The sequence below is a fragment of the Sinohyriopsis cumingii genome, chromosome 1, assembly GCF_028554795.1.
Source record: "Sinohyriopsis cumingii isolate HCF-2022 chromosome 1, ASM2855479v2, whole genome shotgun sequence".
Lineage (NCBI taxonomy): Eukaryota > Metazoa > Mollusca > Bivalvia > Unionida > Unionidae > Sinohyriopsis > Sinohyriopsis cumingii.
Genome location: NC_142961.1, coordinates 33,635,641 through 33,655,595, shown reverse-complemented (window position 1 = coordinate 33,655,595; position 19,955 = coordinate 33,635,641). Strand labels below are relative to the sequence as shown.

Sequence of the window (19,955 nt, the reverse complement as noted above, 5' to 3'; positions counted from 1 at the left end):
GTTTATGGAAGCGGAATCTATATGCCAAATGTATGCTCACGGAAAATATACCAGAGAATTCCGTGCACGGGAGAGTAGTATTTCTTGCAGCTTTCGTTTTCACTACATAACTTTAATTGACTGAGAATTACAAACACGAAATTATGCAGGCCTATTGAAGGCTAACCAATATTTTCCGAGTATGTCAAACAATCTCTCATAAATTTGTGAATAGTGTTCTTTATGACATCTTCAAAATAATGATAGAAATATCAATAGTTACTGGCTGAGACATTCATCAAATAAAAGTTTAAACGAGTAAGCCTAACCAGGAAAACTACCCCCCCCCCCAATCGTCCTCCTGCAAGTCTCACCATATATAGGCTAGTTTTCGTGTCTCTAAGGTCATTATGATAGCAGGGGTTAGGACGGGAGAATTTGATAAGGATTCTTTTGTTCTGGGCGCCATTGACATGTTCCGTTAGCAAGGGGAAGGACAGACGTATATCATGAAGATTGCCTTCGCACTGTTGTTCTACTTTTCGCTGGCACATGGTAACATATTTATGGCAAACAGTCGTTACAATATGTGTAATTCTGATTCATGTATGTGTGAGAGAGAGAGAGAGAGAGAGAAAGAGAGAGAGAGAGAGAGAGAGAGTCGATTGCCATTTTTATGTCATGTACAATCCATGACTTACTGTCTGATAATTTCAGTTGATCATAATTTTACAGTTGCCACCAGTTACCCTAGATCTGTTGGATGTTTCCCGATAGCCTGTGTAATGAACCCGTGTGAACTATGGGCTTGTTCTAACCATCCCAACGCTATATGCAGGTACCAATCTTCACAAGACACTACCCATATCCACTAAAATTAAACCTAAATGCTTGTATTGCTTAATATTAGTTCTTCAACTTACTGAACAGAGCGAATGAACGAACATACTCTCAATTTCAAATTCAGGTAGAAGGGCGATGTATTCAAGATATGAGTATAAATTCAAACATATCAAGGCAGACGTACGTCATGTATATTATACATTATTATCCTAGTGGGAAAAGATGCAAAGATATAAGCAGCTACATTTAAATCGTTACTTTGGTCAGCTTTCTACTAGTATCATCGTTGCCTTAAATAATGTGGCTTGACTTAATTGCGGATAGCGCAGCGTGTTAAAGCACTCGGTAGGCATCTCTGTGGCAGCTAATTCAATTCTTGGAGCAAGGATTAGAGACAAGCTGCCTGCCTTTCGAAAGTCGAAGGATTGCTCCACTTTCTGGATTGAACCTGACAAATATATCTAGTACGTCTGGTCAATTAAACTGGAAAATCTACAGTCGTATCTAGTCATTGGTAATTAAGATAATGTCCTGTACAGATGACCAAATGGTTAGTATAGCTAAACGAACTGATAACACGCAGTGGGAACATCATTTCAACATAGAGAACAAGTAATAATAAAGTTGGCATGCAACGTTAATTTTAACTTAAAATGATTGAAAAACATAGTGGGCATTTTGTTTCATCAATGACGTATAGATTTGTTTATTCCAATAATGTTAACACGTTTGATTAGTGAATAGAGTGTAGTTAGTAAGATATATTAGGATAGACGGTAGAATTTTTAAATGGAATGCGACCATGACTAAGTTTAGTTAGTGTCATGGCACTAATGCTCTAATAACTGTAACACTAGTTTGATGAGTCTAGTCATCAGATGGACAGTCACATGACCAATTTACTTAGTTAAACTTAATACCATTTGTTTTTAATCAGTGAATGTCTTCTTATTACAATCCACATTACGTCACAATCTGGACCGCCATATATTAATACGTAGGTAAAAGTGGGAGTTGATTCGCCCACAATCTTGTTTGTACACCAAGTATTTTCTTCGCCAAACCATTATATCAAAAATGTTATTTCAAAATCAATACTAACTATAAATGTAAATCATTTACAAATTTTACAATGAATAACATAAGTTTTGCATGTTTCTATCAGTTCGTTTAAATGCATAAGTTTTGAATGTTTCTATCAGTTCGTTTAATTTTGTATTGCGATTGTTTATAACGTTGTATTGCGATTGTTTATCTCCAATTTAAATTTCGAATTAGAATTATCAAATGTAGCTAATGTTACTGCATTAAACAACAATTTGTTACAACAAGACTCGCATATCTTAAATTCACGAAGCAGATCATTACTATACAATATTTAGAAGCGGGCAAATCTACCTGTAGCAAAAAACTGGTTGGATATACAGTACGCTTACGCAATCGACCATGCCATTTCCTATATTGCTGTATAAATCACATCTTGTCGGATGCATTCTTATAGGCGACAGATTTGCTTTAAAAGGCAGACCAGAAAAGGCCTTGTGAGTCGATCAGCAACATATATACATATAAAATGCATAATTTTATTTATAGTTAACCATGCACAAAAATGAATATGATTTGTTTGTTTTGCTGTATGTTTTCTTTTTTACAGACCGGATTATTGTCATGGTTGCATTGCTCATTTCTATGAGGAAGGTCATCTGATAACGGATTGCAAGGTCGACATTTCGTCTACTCTCGGCTGATATCTGAATTGGAAATTAGTGAATCATTGTCAGAACTTTTCAAACGCAGAGGTAAAATGTACACATGCTGTAAAATGAAAAACAGGGGAAATGGTGAGATTTTTCGGAATAAATATGATACTGCAACATACAGGCAGGGATTTTCTGATGTCAATGCCGTTTGTTTTTGTATTCTTCTTTGTAAGATAAGTCTACTATTATTGGGTTGTACTGGTACATGCCCCACGAGTTGTGCCAAAAATTCAAGTCATGGTACATGATGAGAGTGTTAACATTTTGGAAGAAATGATCCCCAATAATATTTTACAACACAATTTTAATGTAAGTACTGCAAAACTTGATCACTGCATAACGGACAAGGGCCAGGTTTTCACCTCGCTAAATGAAGATCAATTCAGTTTCCCGGATATACACAAACTGCACTCCAGTTACTTACGTCTACTATGCCACGGCCTGCACAGACCGTTCGACACAATTCTGCACATTTAACAATTTACTGTACAAGTGTGTACACTAACCACACAATGACTAGATCAGCAGACACAAATATATTTTAAAAGTGTAACGAAATAATTCCATATACGCTTGACCCTTTGCGTTGTTTGCTGTGACTGCTAAAGTCAATCTAATATTTGTATCGACTGTAATTTGAACGAAGTCAAATTCATTGTAAACGTGTGTAAACATGTGTTTTTGTAAAAGTGCCCATGCTCATTGGGAACCTTCGTTTTCAAACTCTTCAGTTTCGGGGTGGGTAGTTATTGCACGCTGACAAGCTCTTTAATTTCGGAGGTGTCATTCTTGCATGCAGTCCATAATCACATAAGGTTCCGCTCTACAGTTCGTACTTTGCTCAGGGTTTGATTTTTAAAGAAAAAGAATTATGCAGGTTTTTCTTACTGGTAATCCTGGTTATTTAAAAAGGACCTTGTTTATTTTAAGGTATCGTTAAAATAATATTAATTCCTTTTATTTTAGTGTGCGATTGATGGGTGTGTAATTTAGGTCATCGCATATAATGCTTGGCCTTTTTTTAAATACCTCACCCACATTAGGTATTTAGAACGAAACATAAAACTAGCAGATAACTTTTCACACACACACACACACACACACACACACACACACACACACACACATTCATTGACTGTACTTTTAGTATTTAGTATTGTCTACTCTGACAAAATTTAAATTTCCCAATTTTAATAACTACTAACGTTGGTGTACTTTAGACTAGTTCATTTCTCCACCACATAGAGGCATCGATTTCGATGACTTGTCTGCTTTTGGCAGCGCGTTGTTTCCTTAGTGCCATATATAAAGAAATTTCAGTCACACTGCATAAAAATTAGCATATATGTATTGCAAAATTCGTTCCAGTGTGCTTATTGCCAATATAAACCACTTTATACATGACCTGCTTTCAAAAGGACACAATTTCCGTAGAGCAGAACCTAATTCTTAAAGCTACTGGAATCGAAAAACACCAGTGGCACTTCAGCTGACCCCACCCCTTTCCCACCGAAGGTTGGGGTCACAGCCGCACATGGTTGTGTGTAGTCGCTGGCGTGCTCACTAACAATTCTGTGTCAGGTGGATTAATTGTGATAGCGGGAATATTTATATACGCGTGTGGAGTGCAATTCAAAAGAAACAAGATCGTGATTCTGGTGTGAGTGGGGCGGAGATATACCCTTGTGTATTTGAGAGAGGTAAAATAACAAACTGTTTACAAAAATAAGAATTAAATATTTAAAATAAACTGATATCATACCTTGTATATAGTGAACGTAAAAGAATCTGAGAGGAAATATCGTAAGGGGCTCATGATCTAGATACTAACAACCATTTCTGGTGATTTACTTGCACAAGGACGATTTAACATAAAGAACCCTTATTCGAAAAAGTTACCGTGCTAAATGGAATTTATTACAAGATAACAGACAATAATTGATACAACTTGTTTATGGAACCGAAGACTATGTCGATGTTCATTACTATATAAAATTAATGGATATCGTTGCGGTAAAAAAACACAAAAAACAACAAACAAACAAACAAAACAAAGGCCTTAAAATGTAACTATGAATCTGTATGAACCTGATAAAATGTACAACGCAGAAGACTGTTCGGATCCACTGAAAAAACGTCCATTAACTGTGCCCCTTCCTCCCCTCCATACAAACCATTGATCGTAACTCTAGAGAGTATTTAAGTCAGCAAAATGAGGTGTTCCTGACAAAAGCTTAACTTAATACCGCCAACATAAAGATAAATATATATCAAAGGTAAGCGCATAAATCGATAACATAGATTTCTGTTTATGTTAGCACGAACGGTGGAGGGTGTGTTATGTGTTCGTAAGCCTACCCGGTAAACTTTATAACTGAGTTCCTTTAATTTGTATAACTATTGTCTTGGTTAGATTGCTACCCTACAAGGTGGATATCGTTATTTCAGGTTCGAATCATGATCGCGTTAAAAAAAATCCATAATAATTCAGGACACGGGCCAGCTTATGTTGATTGTACACCATATAAAAGTCAGACTTGACGTTGATCGTCAGTGTTAATTACCTATGAGGCACGCAAAATTCTTTGCGGAAATAGTTAGGTCTGAAATAATCTCTAAGCCTTCTAGATGTCGTTGGCACCATAAGGTTTCGGTGGGGTTGTAAATTCATACGCATGCAATTAACACTTACTGAACACACATCAGTTGCCAGCAAGAAAATATGTGCAATAGTTTCTAACAGCAGCGTGCCTCATTTCAGAAAAATACTGTCTGCAGCACAACCTGAGCGAGACTGGTTCCTTATATGTCAAAATATCAAAGTGTTGAATATTAAGTCATTGTAAAGATAGATAAAACATATAGAACATGAACATGGACAGTATCGAGTAGATTATTCATGAAATAGACGATATTTACATCATTGGATATAAACTTCAATCCAAGCTGGATCCGGATCTCATCCAAGAAGAGTTCGAAGATATGCAACAGAGACATAACAGTGACCTTTATAAACTGTCGTCCGAATATAGATTTGTTCAACAGCTGGAGGAACACATGACCGAATGCAACGTAAAGTGCTGCTGCTACTCGCACGCGCGGTCGAAAGTGTCCGAGTCTTATTATACGCGAGTGCAAACACCGGAATAACATGCATCAGCGAACCTGGTAGTTAAAAAAAATTCGCTGGTGGCAAAATTGTTGAAACTGTGCTCGATATGCAATGCGATCATGAAAAACGTGCCACTGACTATTTGGCCAGATAACTTACTTATCTCACCGACCTAAAACGGGGTGCGAATGTGATGACAACATCAACGACGTGACTAAAGAATAATGTTGAACTGATATGCGTTACACACACACGTGTCACAGACGTGCTTTTATTGCTGTATGTCGGTGACGTGTCCTTTACTGCGATGACATATCAGTTATTTAATATGGTTCTTGAATTAGGCATTTTGCGTTTTATAAAAGATACCTCACTGCATAAAGGGGACAAGGCCTATATATCTACTGTGCAATGCATCGGTCTGTCTGCACAGCAGATGTGGATTTACTCTTTGGCTTATTATATATAATTATATACATGTAATTTGTACCGTGAGATTGACCATTGTCTATAACTGAAGGTCGGAGTTTCTCCTACTTCACCGTTTTGTTTTGTAAACAAGAGATTACATAGCTAATATTTTTCTATGATTTTATATTATATTTTAAGATCAATATTGCTTAAAGGTAAAGCTATTTACTTGGATCCGAGGTCAGGATGTTGGAATTCCCCTAGGAAAAACCTTGTTTGCCATGTTCTTTTCTAACGTTTTAGTAATAAGCCTGATATTGCTGAAAACGTAGAATGTTATAGAAATGAACTTTTGACCCCAATCTTTGTCATCATATTGTGACTTAGGATTTTATATAAGGGAGTAGTAAACCTAAATTCTTTATTTCTGTCTTTACCTTTAGTTCTGTCCAGATTTAACTTGCGAGAATTTATTTAAATTATTCATTAGAGTTATAAAGTGCTCATTAAAGCTTTTCGGACTAAATCACTTTTTAGGTTTGAATTCATTCAAGGACATTTTGGATTATATCATTGTGAAACATCAAGAGTGTTATCACACCATCAATAGTCCAGCATACTGACAGATCAGCACATTCAAGATTGGAAGTCATTCGGAAAATCACTGGAATTTGTTCTAATACTCGTTCCTTTTAAACTTGTCATAGAATTTGTAAGACCATCATGGATTTAATACACAATACCGTAAGTTCTTTTGAAATTTTGATGTTGTACTCAGTTTTAAGTTCTTTTCTGTTACCCAGTTCAAGACCATAGAGTCGCAACAGATGTCAATTTGCGAACCAGCTTAATATGAGAACTCATTGTCAAACATTCTGACCAAAATATTGCTGGCAACCTTAATTCTAATTTCTCGGCCTAGATACCGTGGAGTGCATATACCATAAAGCTGAACCCTTGGTGTCCAAAGATTCAGCAGGGGTCGCAAACACATTTACATGTATCTACGCACGGGGACTGCTAAAATCTTCATGGACCTCTTCATAGTAATCGACGGTGCGGACCAACCAGCACTATGGGGATTCACCCGCACTTGATGGTGGTTACTGCCAACGACTACACATAACTACGAGAGACTGCCATCCCTGCCGCATGCGGGAAGATCGTGCACTTACCTGGATGCAGCTATACCAGAAAGTTTTAAAAATCTCTCTCTCTCTCTCTGAGAGTTGATAATTCAAAAGAAAATCAGTAAATTTTCATACTTCATTCATATAATTGTTTTCGCATCATCGTCATGGGAGCTCTTGGGGTAATTACACTATGATTTTCAAAGTTATACTTATCTATATATGCATCTGCGTTTCTGCCTCTCTCTATATATATAAATACAAGACAGTGGGGCATAATTGTCTGGATTTTAAGAAGTTTTTACATCTTTAGAGAGAGCACATGTCGATGGTTTTGACATTTATTTAGCGCAAAATAAACCCAGGCGTTAAAGATCATGAGAACAAACGTTTTGTAACTAATTATTAAAGTAATACATACGTGTCATCATTATCGAAAAGGCCCCCGAACGGTCTTTGATCCCAATCTATTAGTAAATTCAAGAGAGCGTTTTAAATATGCCTGAAATGTAACTTATATATTTGTCTTAAATTAACATTACGGCAATTTAAAACACAAAGACGACGCAATTAATACAAACCATTTACGCATTACACCTGACACAAAGGAAAATTGTCATTCATTTCACAGTTCTTCAAACAACAATGCTTTTGCAGTTCAAGAGGATTTACGTTTTATCGTATTTAGCAGAATATATCGTGCTGCACCAAAATAGTGTTTTATTTCAACGGAATTAAATTAACAGATTTGAAATATTTTTATAAACCCGGGCTACCCGCAAGAAAATTAACATTCTCTTGAAGTTGTTGTTATCCAGATATTTAACGCCATTTTTCAGCGCATGATATGCTGCTATACATGGTGTAGAAAGAACCCAGGTGAACCCAGGTAATAACCACCTGCCAACGAGAAGCTGCTGGCAAGCTTACTTGCATTGGCCGAGCTCATAGTCTCGAACTCGGACAGATGTCAGTCACTGGTAAAGGCGAGCGCTTTGTATCACCAGCCACCCAAGGCCCAAAGTATTATTGTAAGGGATGCGATGAATTTAGGTCTGTCGTTCCTTATTCACCGTTATTCTATTTTCTAAGTAAATGTATGTTCGCATATCCGTCATTTCGTTCGTATGAATAATTTAAGGTCCATAAAATGGAGATTAAGAGTGTGGGGACATAGTCAAAATTTCTCCTGCTTTACTTTTTTGTGGGGAGGGCACCAGACAGATGCCACCCCACCCCCCACCCCATTTTCAAAAAGAATAAAAGTGCTTTTATGTTTATGTGTATCTCCCTCATATGTGTTGTTTTTTCTATTAAAAGAAGAATTTTTATCCAATGTTTTTTCTTCAGTTTAATTTTTTATGGGGTATTTATTTTCTCCCTAGTGTTATCTACAGGGTTGTTCGTCCGAGCCATCTTCACAGCTCTGGTTTTAACTTTCTTGCTAGCTAATGGTTGTGTAAGTTTTATGACAGTTGACTGAAGGTTTGTGGGACCTACAGCGGATGGCCGGCTGTGTGTTTCTTCAGTAATCAGAGGGCCGAGTCGGCTAATCGCTTCAAAGGGATTAAGGTTATGGTGTGACTTTTTCAGCTATTATTGTTTACTAATTAAAGATATGGATATAATTATGAACTATGTGTTTCGGGCTTGTGTTGTTCTTGAAATTGATCTCAGGCATGTACACCTTCTATAGTGACTCTGCAGTATGTTGAAAGTGAAATACCAACAGTCGGCTAGGAAGAGCTAGCCTCCCATAGCAGTAAACACATGGGTTTGGGGCAAGTAGAATATCTCAAACAACGGCTTGGGTGAAAACTATTTTCAATTGCATCAGCCTGTTTAGTACACACTATTGTGCAGAATTGCCATCTAGGAAAAGGCCTTGTGTTTGCACTGTGAGCATCACATGGTGTCAAAAATGACCTTCGGACATGAAAATTGCAGGTATAAATTTGGGGTTTGGGTGCATAAACGTTTCTGGCTATGAACTGCCATTGACTTCTCTGGTCAATTGGATAAGTCTTTTGCTTTGTTTTAATATTGGTATCCAAAAATATGGACCTTTTTGATCTCACTTGTATATTTTTTTAAAAAATGATTTGTTATACTAAGTCGCTGATTGCGGCATTATATTTGTACAGAGAAACTGGCCCTTGTCCCCTTAAACTCTCTGTGTCGCTACGAAGGCCAGATTTCTGCGCTCACTGGTACTGTGAAAGGTTTGTGGCAAGTACCGCGAACATCAAACTAGTCGTTCCTGCCAATCAGAATTAGAGAAAGTTAAAAACCTACAAGTAGGATTATCTAATAGCCAGACAAGGGGACAATGAAACATCTAGCCAGTACCTGGGTGAAATTATTTAGTGGTTTCTGACCTTTTAGCGAAATGGAGGATACAAGAATTATCAAAAAGAATTCTAGGGGAAAAGACCACTTCGAGCGAGAGACTAGTAAAAAAGGGAAAAACGACACACAATGATCAGTCATCTAAAACAATAAGTTTCTTTTTAAAACTATATATTACACCGGTTTCCCGACACAATTCAAACTTTCTTTGTAATTTAAATCAAACTTTTTCAAATCCAAGCAAACATAAATAATATGGAAAAATTTCCAAATAACTAAAGCTATAACTATATGATAAGACAACTTGGGAATAATTTGAAAATGTTTGCCGACTCAACATAGAAATATATATCACACACACAATATAGCAGACACATATATCATACACGAGACTAAGGAGATCTCTGGTAAAGATCACCAAACAAACAAGGGAAGGAATTCCGACACTGGAGATTAAAATCCAGAGTCGGATGAACAACCCTATAGATCACACTAGGCGATATAAATACCCCATCAAAAATTCTAAATTTGAAACTTTTTGATCGAAATTCTATAATAAAATATACAAACATGCATACCTTTTGGGGGATACACAAACATATAACAACAGTTTTAATTATTTTTTTGGTGAAAATTGCGGGGGGGGGGGTAGATCTGTCTGGCCCCCCCCCAAAAAAAAAAGTAAAAAAGGGAAAGATGAATTAAACTGGGAAAGAAATAGAAAGATTCTACAAGTAGAAAATATCTCAGCCACATATTTGTGTTGATTTGTGTAAATAGTTATTTCTTAGATTGTGTCTTATAACTTTTAACAATTTTATTAGGAGATGGAATATATCATATAGTAGAATTATTAGAGAATATTACATAATAGTATATAGTTGAATCTATTAGAATTTCAATTGGGATGGTATTTGCATTTATCAGTATGTAGCATAATTATTGTGTGAAATACACATAATGATTTTTTATGCATATGTATTTACGTTTATCTATGAATCATTCTACTATTAGTAGGACACAGGCAATGTGGACGATTACCGTAACAACGGTAGACTGCTGTGTCGCAATGTAACATTTAGACAAGTGTATGTGCGTGTGTTAAAAACTTCGCTAAGTAATATTATTTGTATGTAGAGCAAGGTGTGTGTGGAATGAGAGACGTTAGAGAGTGAGAGGACAGTCGGTACTAACGATACGGAAAAATGGGGACCAGTCTGGAAATGGGTGAAAGAGTATATATGGGGGTAGTCTCACCAGGATTGGTTAATAATGTAAGTTATGTTTTAGGAAAAAGAATCTTTTGAGAGCTTATCCTAGTTGTAAGTTAAAAAAATTGAGACATTGTTTCATTGATGGGATTTCAGTCCTTTAACAGTCTTAAGTTTGGAACACTCATTACTAAACTTAGCACCCGACTCTTTGGTGCGGAATTTAAAGCATATGTTTACAAGACATACAGGTCCAGAAAATGAAATGCCGCGGCTCATATCCTTCTCTCTAAACAGAGGCTGACATCCAGGTTTCAGCTTTGCTGATAAATAAAGGTTTGATCATGATCACTCAATTTTTTTTAAGTTATTGAATTTTTAATATCATGGTGTTTGGATGAGTCCCGAGAAGGCCTGGTAAAGTGCCGCCATTTGTCTCATGAGAAGTCCGTGAGAGAGTGGTAGATTACGAAACGAGTATAGGAAACCGCATGTACGTCTCTTATATTTTCTACAGGAAGTTTCTAGAGTGCACTCTGAGACGGCACTGAACTCTCAATGAGGGAAGGAGGAAGTACAAGAATAGTACAAGGAGTAGCATATGAAGGGTGCAGAAGAAGAATAGTATAAGGAGCGGCATGTGTTCCGAATCTATCCCAATAAACACAACAAATCAATATATTTACTTTTACCTTTCTTCCACTTTAACATTTTCCCTGTGCATCTGCTTGCTCGCTGTTTCCCACGTGTCCGTCTGTTTATATTCCCGCATTCAGTCCAAAAGCCACAGCTTCGTCCAATTCTATTCGCACATTTACCTACACTACCACACCTCTTTTGCAGTGCAAGTTAGTGAATACGTGCACTTGAGGTGAATACATATAACGACCACATCCCCACAACACACGGACACTACTAACTGCCAACGACTGTTCCCCATCCTTGTTAAACACAGTTTATGGAGCAAAATCCACGTATTGAATAAAATACCATAACTGATTATCGTGCGACAATGCTTCAATGCATATTCTTAAGGATACCATGATATCCATCGTTATAAATGTAGATTTTCTTCCATACATTTTTACATACAATTTCCTACACAGAACATACTCATGCGAAAATTCACTCTCCATTCCAATGTCATTACAAAAGATGAAAATTCAAAATTAATCAGTCAAGCCATTGACTTCTTCCTTCTAATTTTCCGTAGTTTTTGTTCCCCGTGTTCGTTCTTTACCCATGTCAATTTCAGAAAGACCCTCGTATAGCACTGTCAGTTAAAGTGATGCATGTTCAGGCAGTCTTTCAAAAATACTAAAACGAACTTAAGATGGGAATGAAGACATTACTTAAGAAATCCTCTTTATAAACATCCCCACTTGACCTATATATAGGAATGAAGACATTACTTACGAAATCCTTTTTATAAACATCCCCACTTGACCTATATATAGGAATCAAGACTTGACTTACGAAATCCTTTTTATAAACATCCCCACTTGACCTATATATAGGAATCAAGATTTTACTTACGAAATCCTCTTTATAGACATCCCCACTTGACCTATATATAGGAATGAAGACTTTACTTACGAAATCCTCTTTATAGACATCCCCACTTGACCTATGTCGCAATATCATTTCTATAAAACAAAAACATTGAAAATTCCTAAATACTGTAGACATGTTCTCTTACAGAACATAACAAACTCGTAAACAAGGTTAGATCCTGAGCACAAGTTTTAGTAAATATCTTTAAAAAACACAACAAATCTCAGGTAACCAAAACCCTATCCTCAACCACGGAGAAAGCTCAAACAAATATACATAACACCTCCACTTATAAAGAAAAAGAAAGATCTATAAAAAGATTTCTTTTACATATTGTCAAATGCATATATAATACTATAATAATTACAATTACACATGAAGATGTCTTATGAATGAAACAAAACATAAAAATTAAAGCAATTTCAATACGCGTTAAAGTGCATCTGCAATCAAAATTTCTTTTCCCGTGATGTGCATAAAGTCAATGTTGTACTTATGCAGTATCAAACTCTATCCCAAAAATCTCTGACTTTTGTTTTTCATTTTGTTAATGATAGTAAAGCGGTTGTGATCTGAGAATACAATAGTCAGAGAAGGACCTGAACTAACACACTTCAATGTTAATATCAAAGCCAAACATTCTTTGTCAATTGTAAAAAAATGTCTCTGGTGCTTTTTAAATATAAAATTAGCACACTAGATGATCCACACCATTTTTATTTTCTTGAATCAGTACTCCACCAACCGCTACATCACTTACATGAGCCTACATTTTAAACGAATTATTGAAATTTGGAGCTTAAAGAACTAGTGCACTCTTAAGTTTGGCCTTTAACAAATGGAGGAATTTAAACAAAATTTCCGATAATATCCAGCCATACCCCACAATTGCAACAGGGAATTCAGAGATTGCATTTACTTTAAATTCTTCAGGTTTAACATGGGGGCCCTGAGTGGCCGAGTGGTCTAAAGCGCTCTCCGTCACGGATCACTGCCATCTCACCTCTGTCTGTGTGGGTTCGAGTCTCGGGCTCGGCAAATGTGGATATGTGAGAAAGCTTGCCGGTAGCTTCTCGTGGGTCGGTGGTTCTATCCGGGGTTTTCCCGGGTTCTTCCTCCACCATTAATACTGGCCGCCATGTATAGCCTATCTTGTGCTGAAAAATGGCGTTAAACCCTATAACAACAACAACAACAACATCAGGTTTAACTTGACATTTTCAATTATGTCCTAAAAAGTAACATGTACGGCAAAACTCACTTTTTTCTAAATTGTCAGACTTCCATCACGGAATCGATCAAAGAATTTCCAAATGCTTCCAAATGGTCTTTCCAGGTGTCGCTGTAGATGACGACATCATCGATGTATGCATCATAATTATCTAGACCGGTCGTTATAATGTACCAAACGGCATCCCTTGATATTAATCAAATCCATCTGGAGTTGCAAATACCGAAAAATCTTTTATATCCTCACTGTGTGGGAGAGGTAAATTTAAATTGACCGAGTGATTAACTGGGTTATCTTTTCCAAAATACGTCTTTCACATATTCTATGGAAACGTTCTTTCTGTTTCCTCCCTCCATGAGTGTCAAGCCATTTACTTTCTATTCAGTTGTACAAGGACAATATAATTTAGCCTAAAGAATATTTTGAGGCATGGGCAAAAGGGCCAACAATATATTAAAGCTCCTTTCATTCGTATTCTTGTCATACCTTAATTTTATTTTTGACCGAGTAGAATGAAGACAAGTTCTTGCTATTTTGCAAGTATCTGACAACTTATGCTTGAAATCCGAAACGTATTCAGGAAAATGAATCTTGGAATTTTAATTTGATAACTTTCTTTCTTAATAACTTCAACGATCCACGCACAATCATGTCAAAAAACTAGATCCAACGGACTAAAATCCAATGTTTCTTGAACTGATTCACTAACAACAGTAAATGAACACTCTCGAACCAATCTTTTATACATCAAAGCAATATTACCGAATTATATTCGTCACATTTGGATGAAATCTTTTCAAAATTCCCAATTCATACACAACTTGCTGGAAAATTCCAGAAACAACATTTTAGCCTTAATCAGACTGGACACATTTAAGACAGCGATTAAGTGTAATAAAAATATCAAATCATTTACTATTTTAGTTTTGATGTTTCTCAAAGTAATCGCCTCTAGAAATCTTGTGTACGCACACATTATGGTCAACAAGTACTGGTTCCCTGAATTGGTCTTTGGAAAAGGATAGGCATAGTCTACCATAATTCTACTAAATAGATAGTCTTCTGATTGGGTTTTCCTATAATTTGACAAGTGCGATCATATTTATATTACTTAGAAACATCGCTTTTAATTTCCGACCAGTACAAATGATTCAAGATCTTGTGATAAGCCTTACTGACTCCTAAATGACCAGCAAATGGAGTTTCATGGGCTCAATAAGAATTTCCAATCGATATGACATCGGAACAATTTTACACCTCACTGACCACTCGTCTCTAGCGCGTATCGCAAGTTATCTCCATTTTCTTGCAAGAACCAAATTTTTCAAAAATTAATCAAATAGGTCTTGAGTGGCTTCAGTTTCGATAATAACCCTCAGAAACCAACATGACATCCCAGTGTCTTCTTTCTACACGACAATGATTGTCTTTGTCACACTGATTAGAATAGAGAGAATGAGTATCAATTATGAGGACCAAAAGTAACCTCATCAAAAAAAAAAAAAAAAAAAAAAAAAAAACGTTTCAGCGAAAGGAATAATGATTATCAAGTAGGATACAAATCTGGGATTTCAATCTTAATAGGATCAACATTATAATTGAAACAAGGCTGGTCACTTAGAAGTGATTAACCACGACCTTATCTCCAGCTAGACTTATAAAAATGGTATCAAAAGCTGCCTCGCTTGGCGATCAGCATTAAGAGGTTAGTGTTAGGGCTTGTCGGCCTGGTTTCAAGATAACGTGACTGGGTGGGACATCATGATCATGCTACATGTCTGCGGCATGATGTCCCAGTGCTAGACATTACTATAAACTGTCACACTGCAGACATCGTAGCGATATGACTGTAAAATGTTAAAGCTACCTTAAAAATCCAAATCACACACACATATCTCCAGCTAGAGCATTGATTTTTAATAAAGGAATGCCCTCAATAGGTAAAGAATTTACTGCTCCAGCAGTCACAGGTAATGAAACTGGTTGATGACAGATTCACACACTGGAAAGGAACATTAACAAAACAGCACTATACTCCTGGATAAGAACACATTGATTTCTCAAAGGCCAAGAACCTGATAACAAAATGACTATGAGAAGCTCACGTGTCCCTTAATATTTTAATAGAGGTAGGCTTGGCAGAATCACAAGTAAGTGATAAAGAATCTTTCGACATGAAAAGTTCAAAATCATCCATAATAAAATCAAACTTGGGTCTGTTTGACCCAACCAATGTATTCCTTTCAATAAAAGACCATGACATTAAATTCTCTGAAGAACATTTGGAATAGCTCTATTCAATTGCTTATTTTTGAACCTGTAGCAATTAGAAACGACGTGCCTATTTTTAAGTGCATGTTGTAAGAGATAAGGTCTTCTGACCAGCCTTATCAGAAGTCTGATTTCTAAAAGTTGTGCCAGACTGAGATATAGAAGAACACATATGAGCCTGAGATGGTTATTTTACCAAAACAACGTTTGAGAAGAAGACGTTCTGACAATGAAACTTTAGGAATCATGGAATAATCTTCAGCTGTGCGAGCAGCATTTTCCAAACTTTCCACTTTTTGTTCATCAATATAGGTTTTGACATAGTTATGGATGCAGTTCTCCAACACTTCAATAAATGAGTTGTCCGATATTGTCATAATCTTTATTAACCTTTTTTGATGAGCAGCATATATGAAATAGTTGTTCTTTTTCTCTTGAAAATTCGATATGCATTTATCCAGTTTTTATACAGTACCTAAAGCCAAAGGTAAATTTCAAAACAATACCTTAACAAAGTCATAATTAACACTTTGTTGTACCAACAGTTAAGTTTAGACTTCACGTACATCTTGTAATAATAAAATCCCATGCTCTTTTGGCCATTGCAAGCCTTCTGCAATTTTCTCAAAGTGAGTGAAGTATTTATCTACTTCTTGTTGGAAGAGGGGTACAAACATAATATTTCTGGTAACATCAAAACCTGACACTGTGTGTAAAAGGGGGGGGGGACCTTCCTGTCAGTTCTATATCTTTTAGACTATATTAAACCTGAAATTGTGTGTAAAGGGGGGTGTCTGCACGGCAGTGTAATATCTTTGAAACTATATTACATTTCTCTTTGGGGCCCCGAGTGGCCGGGTGGTCTAAAGCGCTCTCCGTTACGGATCACTTCCATCTCACCTCTGTCTGCGTGGGTTCGAGTCTTGGATTCGGCTAACGTGGGTATGTGAGAAAGTTCGCCAGTAGCTTCTCGTGGGTCGGTGGTTCTTCCCGGGGTTTTCCCGGGTTCTTCCTCCACAATTAGTACTGGCCGTCATGCATAGCCTATCGTGTGCTGAAATATGGCATTAAACCCCACAACAATATTTCTCTTTCTTCTCTGTATCTGCATTTGTATTTTTTTCTCTTTTTTTTCTCTCTCTGCCCCACACTTTCCTGTCAAGGCATTTGTTTTCTTCTTTAATTCCATCACTTCTTTCTGTGGTTGAAGTTCTGTTAATTCCAATTCCATCTGGGATTCTTTTTACCTGTACATACTTTAATTTCTTGTCAAAACCAGAGAAATCTTACCAACAAAACCCAAGGCATTATTGTCAAAAACATTTCTTTTCCACCAAATACTAAACCATATTATTCTTTATTTCCTTCTTTGTTAAAGAGGGTTTTATTGCCAAAATATCAATGTCTGGCAAGCTCAATCAAAAAATCTTTATTCAAAGTTTTTTATATCTTTAATTTGCATTGTTTGTTAGTTTTTTTTAAAATATTCATTATATGCTATGGATAAGTTTATTTTATTTAGATTTGACCTTGTCCAAAATCAAATTAATTTTCTACCTGACCCGAATAATTTATTATGGTTTTGTAAACATGTTAATCTCAACTGAGTCCAGAATATTGGAAATTCCCCATGAAATGTCGGTTCTACCCGTTGTTTAACACATTGTGTATTATAATTTTAGCAACAGACCTTCTAATTACACCTTAGATTTTATCTTGTAAACATTTGGAGCCTTCCAGAATGAAATTTTTAATTGGGTAATATCTTCTTTATTTTAACGAAAATGTTAATTGTGACCTGACATCAAACAGAAGGCTACATAATCTTGTTTTTCTAGAAATTATTCACTTGTGCTGCAAGATCTCAGCAGAATCAGTTGTATTATTGTTGTATTTCTTTGGCCGGGAATTTATTTTTTCAAATTATTTAATTCCTGTTATTCTTCTCAAAGTGGTCAAACATAACATTCTTGGTAATAGAGACTTGGATTTATAGTGAAAATTCGAATGAAATATCCTTGGATTGTATTACTGTGATTCAACAAAAGACTGTTGGCAAATCACTATAACGCAGGCCACCACATGCACATCAACATTTCCAGCATTGGATATATTTTGGAATAAAACTAAAGTTTATTCAGAACTTCAAAAAATTGGAATTTGTGTTAGAAATTCTAGGATTATTTGGCGTTTAATTCACAAAACTGAAATTTCTTTTACATTTTTCACTTTGTATCCTATGGAAATAAATTATTTCTTTAATTTTAAGAAACCTGTTGTTTCTCATATTTTTTTATTACTTATTTTAAGATAATAGACTCTAACCCATTCTGATTAGGATCTGAAGCAAAAGTCACTAATTGTTGTTGTTGTTGTAGGGTTTAACGCCATTTTTCAGCACACGATAGGCTATACATGGCGGCCAGTATTAATGGTGGTGGAAGAACCCGGATAATCCCCGGAAAGAACCACCAACCCTCGAGAAGCTACTGGCAAGCTTTCTCACATACCCACATTGGCCGAATCAGAGACTCGAACCTAAGCAGACGGAGGTTGTTGGTTTCACTAAAGATTTCCTGCCTGTGAGAGATTATAATCTTTACCAGGGACAATGAAAATTCCTAAAATTCCTGAACAAAGTAAATTTAAATTTTAAAGACAATTTTTAATATCTCTGAAATGTTTTAAAGATATTCAGATTAAGGAAGAGCCACTAATTTCTGTTCCAACTCTATGGTCTTAAACTATGCAACAACAAAAAAGAGTAAAATTAACAAGGACAGAATGTCCCAAATGAATTCCAATAGTAATGAATGTGCTGATGTAGCAGTAGTTTTTAATGTGCTGATGTACCAATATTCTAGACTGTGTTGATGTAATAAGTCTTGAATATCACGCTATAACATAATGATACAATCCAGAATATCTTTGAATGAGTTCTCAATAATCCCAAAATAAAGTGTTTTAGTCCCAAAAGTCTATCAGCACTTTCTATTTCCAATGAATAATTTGAATAATTCCTCTCAAATTATATCAAGAGTACAAAGTTGATAATTCCACAGACTGAAATTAAGATAAGAATTAAGACTTTCTTTAAAAAAGCTTCTTTATATACATTGTAACTTGACCTATGCCACAATATCATTTTCTCAAAAACTAATAAAAAATTTTCGACAAAATTGACAAGTTCATTTTCATAACATGCAACTCATAAACAAGACTAGGACCATCTTTACCAGCCAAAGTTCCAATGTGTTAACCCTATCAACACCTTGGCAGATCCATTAGATATTTTAATGCTTTGTCCTAGTGACATCTATTGGATTTTATGAGTTGTCTCCCTTAGTAATGCCAACTAACCAGTAGTGTATAACAGTGGGGCATTGTATATTGGTCAAAAATGGTGGAGTCAACTGACTTCAAATGGATGCTTTGTAAGTTTAACATCAAAAGTATGGCCACGAAATTCACATACCTGAAGCACACAAACATCTGCTTGATCCACCATGGTGTAGATAGGATAAACATATCGAAACCTTGGCTTGTGAATATGGGTTAAGGATTGAACTCAATTTTTAGTAAATATCTTAAAAAAACATGACAGAAGTCAGATAGATCAAAATTCAGCACAATATATATACACATTTCAAATACAAATTGAAACCCTCAAGTCAATACGACCTTCCATTCAGCATGAATATCAGCATATTGGATGTCAGATTGGCATAAATTTTATTCAAAACCAACTAGAGATCATTAGAAGTGTTTTAGTGGTATGACTATTAGTTAAATAGTTGTAATAAGATTTTCAAAATGGCTACCACAGCAGCAATTTTGAATGTTGCAGTGGCACCATTTTTAAGACAAAGTAGAATTTGGGATAAATATGCTTATGTTTAGTGCCAGTCCTCCCAGTAGTTTAGGAGGAGCACTGATAAGAAACTTGTTCCAATGGATGCTAGATGTCAGACAAAAGGCCATTGTGTGACGTTTCTACCTGGTGATGATTAGATTATTTACTAAGTTTCAAGGCAAATCCATTAAAAGCTGTGAGACTGTTTGTACCAACAAGTGCTAGATGGAAGAATTGAAGGATTACTGTAT

At 35.9% G+C, this 19,955-nt stretch overlaps 1 long non-coding RNA gene across 1 annotated transcript; it reads left to right on the top strand.

Annotated features, from left to right (window-relative positions):
• The first annotated feature begins 396 nt into the window (after window positions 1-396).
• On the top strand, window positions 397-2,724 carry LOC149806677 (uncharacterized). The gene is made up of 3 exons (XR_016424976.1): window positions 397-534; window positions 715-817; window positions 2,477-2,724. It is a non-coding gene; the product is annotated as an uncharacterized LOC149806677 (long non-coding RNA).
• Window positions 2,725-19,955: the final 17,231 nt, after the last annotated feature.